Raw genomic sequence first — 5,689 nt, forward strand, 5'->3', positions numbered from 1 at the left:
TATTTGGAATGTTCTTTTATTCCTATCATTTTTATCTATACTAGTTTATGACTAGTTTTGAAATGAGAATCAGATGTAGGAATGTCAAGAAGGATGTAATGCAACTCTCATAGTGAAAGAGCGAGATACAAGCTCATACCACCAAGAGCTTCATCGGATGATCCCTTGCCTGTTGGCAAAGGGAATGGGGATTTGAATCCGGTTGGAGTTAGCCCTCAAAGGGTGGGGTGGATGCATGGGGGAAAAGGTTTGTATTAGCTTCTCTTAGTCTGCCAAGAAAATTAAGTTAAAGAAGTGTATAAATAAGAGCAGCTTCTTATTTGGAATGTTCTTTTATTACTATTATTCTTGTCTATAGTATTTTCTGACTATTTTTGAAATGAGGATCCATGTATGGTCGATGTAATGCGAAACTCGTTTCGTCAAAGGGTGAGATACATGATCATACCCTTGTGCTTCTTGATATCATATCATCTCTTGCCATTTGGGCAAGAGGGTGGGGGTTCTAGTAAATATGATAGTATCATGCAGCCACCGTCCCATGTACTGTGTAGGGTTATCATGTGGGTCTAGGGATGGCAAGAAACGATGGGACTTCAAATCCTGATTGGTCATGAAGGTATCTGGGTTGTGTTTGTTCAAGTATTTTCTAGTTAGGGTTGGATAGGATAAAGTTTTTAAGTAGATAAGATATAGGTTAAAAGTTTTGACCTGACTCAGGTCATGAAGGTAGAGATCTATTTGGTTCAAAGCCATTTAGATCAGGTTGAGTTATGATCTTAGATATATATTTTTTACATGGTTTTTCGTTTTTTTTTTAATACTAGTTTGAATCATATTGGAAATTAGCTAGTAAGAGTTGTAAGGATTAGTTTTGATAGGTTAGAGCAGGTTATTAGGGATTGAATCTTACAAAATAAATTAAGGTCAAATAAAAGATTTGAAATAACCCTTGGGTGGGTCTCTCAATCATGGCTGTTGTGCGTTATACGGGCGGCTGTGATTGAGGCTTAACGTCTTCCAGATCAACCGCAGAGTGGAAAGGATCCTAACTCTCAATGCTTACCACCACTGACAAGAATCAACTGCATGCGGGCTAAGAACGAACTCAATTTATTGATTGAAGAAAGTATCATTGGAGAAGTTTAACGCTGCAGTTTACACCAAGATCTTATTCATCATCTACATCTTGGTTTAATGACTTATTCTCATTGACGCTCTTCAATCCTCTATCCTTCTTAGATTTGCCATTGTGTCCGTAGATTTCCACATGCAGTGGGAAGGGCTCCTTTCTGAAAAGCCTAGTTTTCTGTAAGCATTCCATGCTAAATCTTTTACCTTCTTTCCAGAGTTTTTGGTACAAAATTTCCACTCGTTTCTCATGATCAGGAGAAGCAGACGTAGAGGGAAGATATTCTAGCTCTCAAGTTTTTGAATCAACTGAAAAACAAATTATGTCATCTATTCCTTTGAGATCCAGAAATACTTGTAGGGCTCGTTTGGTTGGCAGGAAGCATTTTCTCTTCTAGGAATATAATTCCTGAAAAATAGATTTCTAGGAAGAGAATGCCTAGGAAAGTACTTTTGGCATGTTTGGTTGACCATGGAAAAGTGACAGATTTCCAAAGTGCTTATGTTTGATTGACTGTCCACTTTCATGAGAAAGTTATGTATAATTCCTATTATACCTTTAATAAAAATTAGGTCTTTAATGCCTCTTTAATACTTCTTTAATGCTGAAGGTTCTTTTTGGGAAAAAATAAAAATGGAGTGATTCCCACCTCATGGGAAAGTAGCTTTTCCATGTTTCTCATGGAAAAGACTTTTCCATGAAATGTGGGAATCATATTTCCATGGGAATACAACTTTTCTATCTCTCTCCTTTGAAAACTCCAACCAAATAAGAGGCATCTCATTACTTTTCCGTTAACTACACTCCCCTCCCCCCCCCCCCCCCCCCCCCCCTTCTTTTTCTGTGAACCAAACGAGCCCGTAATAGTTGGAGAGGAAAGGCTCGGGAACCCCAAGAATGGAATTCTACAATCACGTCTGAGGGAATTTGGGGCATGAAAGGTCGTTGACAATACATAATCTAAAATTTTGGGATAGACATGAAAGATGTTGACCAAGCTGCAAGTGCAAGGGCAGCAACCAAGTAGGTCCTTAGAAAGATGGCAGAACACTCTTCTTGGCCTTCGTCAAACAACTGAGCCATTGTACCTGCATTCCGATCTGTCTTTAATCATCAGCATCCCATACCTGCATTGTAGATTAGTGAAATGGTTGTCTGCGTGCATGCCTATAAATCAAACCGAACCATAACTTTTTTTTGGTGTTCCATACATTTATACTCTTTGAAGCAGGTTGGAACACATTCTAAGCCGTTAGACAGTTAATAGAGTCATTGTGAGATGAAAACAGTTGTTTAGACTCGCAGAAAAACTAGCCATTACAGTTATCAGGCACAGAGGGGTCGACTCACCATTTTCGAGGGTCGACTCGAGATTTTGAAGAGTAGACTTGTGATCTTTAGGAGTTAGCCCGAGCTTGCTTCTGTTTCTGTTGCACTCTATCTTTCATCTATAGAGCTTGTGGAGTTGCTTTCTTAGTTCAGAGGTCGACTCAAGGTTTCAAAGAGTCGACTCGTTGATTTCAGGGGTCGATTCTTTGACGAACTATTTTTTGCTACTTTCTGTCCTTCCATTGTGGCCGTTCTGAGGTCGACTCGACTATTTCTAGGGTCGATTCTAGTTTTACTAGAGTCAGCTCGTGAATTCCACGGGTTGATTCGCCAATCAGTGATTTCATCAGCTATCTATCTTTTTTTTTTATAGTCATTCTGAGGTCAACTAGCTTTTATCTGTGGTCGGCTCATGCTATACTGGAGTCGGTTCGAGTACTTCATAGGTCGACTCGTCAATGAGATGAATTTCTTGGTTTTTTGCCTGTTCTGTGAGATTGTTCTAGAGTCGACTTGTAATCTGTTAGAGTCGGCTTATCAAGGTGCATGAGTCAGCGACAATGTTTCGGGGTCGACTTTTGAGGTAGCTCAGGATGAAATCTTTTGTGCTTGTATCCAAGGAATGTATTCATGGCCTTTTGGAGTTTGCTTTTGATGTAGAGCTTCAGATGGATAATCATTTTGAGAGTAGTTGAAGAGTTTCATCTTTGCTTCCTGAAATTTATCATTTAAAGTCAAAGCAAATAGATTAGTCAACTTTTGACTTAGCTATTTTGCATTATCAAAATCCACCTTTAAGGTTCAACAATCCTTTTCTTTTTTGTGATGACAAAAATCCTTGAGTTCTAAAATGTTATAAACAGTGATACGATTGCTTCAGTTTATCTCCACCCTCGAGAAAGTATAGTGGAGGAACAAAAGACCCTGTTGAAGCACCAAGCTAGCTGGGTCATTTAAATTATGCATTTGAGTCATATGAAAATCTAAGTTCTCTCTGCCAGGATGCTATTCAACTAGCCTATACAAAATTTGCTGTAACCTGCCTATTTGAAGCTTGAGCTATTGGCCTCCAATTGCTGGCCAACTGAGAACTTAGCAGCTAGTAACATAATCATGTTTATAAATGCCAACCTCATATTAAATGTTAATGATCCTTTTCATTAAAATCAGATATAAGTTAATGACCTTAAATTTTGCACACATATAAATAACTTGATAATATCGGTAAATGGCTGATATTTATTATATTGATGAAAATGCACCAACTAGTGGATTAAGCAATTCATTTTTTTATTATGTGAGTGCTCTGTAATTTTCATCAATATAGTCATGAAAAAAAGAATAGTCATCTGTTGCGCTACGGTATGTGATTAAATCATAAAACAGTTACTGGTTGCAAGATTTTAGACTTAATTCTTCAGGCTTAAACAGTCCTCGGTAACTTAAATTTTTTCATTAAAAAAAGAAAATTAACGGTCAAAATTGTTACAACCTAGTTACCCAAATAGCCGAGAATCAGAGAGAAAGAGTAGTAGGAACAGTGCAATTCATAATGCCTTGTTGCTCAGAAAAAGAAGGAAAATTGAAGTATGCAAGCACTCACCAGAGCTTAATCCTATGGGATATGTCTTACCAAGACTGCTTCTTAATCACAATACCATTTTTTCACTGCAAGAAACCATTAGCCAGTCATATAGAGAAAAATGTAGAAGGTCAGTAATCATATAATTGGCTAGACTGATAAAATTAAACAAAAATAAAACAAAATAAAAACAGGGATATATGATGATTTTAGAGGAAAAAGAACCACTTTTATCATCATAAAAAGAGGATTGATTGAGAAGACCGGCACCTGTAGATATGTGCAACAACCAAGCTTATCTTTCAACTCCAAATGGTTCTACAAAAACAGTAATTGTTATTTCATCATATTTATGGGCGGGTCATTGATGTGGTTTGTCAATTTTAAAAAAACCTAAAACATGAAAAATTCCATTTTATAGCGCATGGTCATCTCCCTCTAGAATTCTTCAACACTTTGTGACTTCTTTAGATAACGATTTACTAGAGCGGTCATATTTTGAGGATTCATTGGACAAACACAATGGTGTAAAAAAAAAATTTAATGCTGAAGCATCTAAATAGAAACTCCAGATTTTTGTTCTCAAGAAGAAGAAGAAGAAGAAGAAGAAAAAGAAAAAGAAAGACTCCAGGATGTTGCATGATGTATAGTTTCCGGCCAGTGAAAGCAATAGGAAATAGAAATCTTGTTAGGCTCAGGGAAACGGCTCTCGGATGACATTCATGTTTGAGAGAGAGAGAGAGAGAGAGAGAGAGAGAGAGAGAGGCTGAGCTGGAAGATGGTCATGAGTAGGTATAGAGGAGTGAAGAAGAGGTCGCTTCTAAAATTATAGAGATAAAGAGAAAAAATTATTAGTTGGACCAAAGCCATCATTGGGCTAGTGGACTAATCTAACCGCGAAGCAACGTGCACCAAAAAAAAAAAAAAAAAAAAAAAAGAGTGTAAAACACATGCATTTGTGTATAATATTGCTTCGCAGTTAGATTGATCCTTCGGTAGTGGATCTGATTGGGATGTTATTTCGTAGTTGAGCGTGTCCACTAGCTTAGCTGGTCTAACTAAAAATTTGGAGAAAAATTCAAAAAAATGATATATAAATAGAAAAAAAAAAATCTACAGTGTAAGATTGTTGGAAAGCAAATGGCTTTTCCCAGACAAAACAAACGTCACCTTCTGGAGGCGTTTGCTAGAGAAGTTTTCGCATCTAGATAAAGACCAGAGCGGAGCTGGCTACGCAAAAGTTGGTGGAAAAGGAGCAAGAGTTAACGCAGCCAGACGCAGCCAAGGCTGAAAAGCACCGGTGCTGCAGCTGGGACCCTCTTGCTTTGCGTTCTTGCAGTAAAATAAAGAGAGAAAGGAAGCCACGACTCTCTCTGAAACACAAAAGGAGGGGTGGGGGTGCGTGGGGAAGTTTAAAGAGGGCAAGGGAGACAGAGAAGTTGGTTTGTACAATAATGAGCTAAATGATATGATAGCTGTTGGGAGAATAAGGTTTTTCCCCCAAATGACACGAATGCTCCTAAGAAGCCGCACAATCGTCGACCCTGGAAGGCCGAAGTCGGCATCCGAACTCGGAACCTCCGACCTAAGAGAAACCCCAATGTCCGAGGCCTACTTTTGTCAGCCACCTACTACGGCCGTACGTC

General features: G+C 38.3%; 1 long non-coding RNA gene across 1 annotated transcript; it reads right to left on the reverse strand.

Moving 5' to 3' along the window:
* Positions 1-2,074: 2,074 nt before the first annotated feature.
* Positions 2,075-5,089, reverse strand: LOC120104761. The gene is made up of 2 exons (XR_005507135.1): positions 2,483-5,089; positions 2,075-2,259 (listed from the first exon to the last, which is right to left on the reverse strand). It is a non-coding gene; the product is annotated as an uncharacterized LOC120104761 (long non-coding RNA).
* Positions 5,090-5,689: the final 600 nt, after the last annotated feature.

Source organism: Phoenix dactylifera, unplaced genomic scaffold (assembly GCF_009389715.1).
Source record: "Phoenix dactylifera cultivar Barhee BC4 unplaced genomic scaffold, palm_55x_up_171113_PBpolish2nd_filt_p 000097F, whole genome shotgun sequence".
NCBI classification, from domain to species: domain Eukaryota; kingdom Viridiplantae; phylum Streptophyta; class Magnoliopsida; order Arecales; family Arecaceae; genus Phoenix; species Phoenix dactylifera.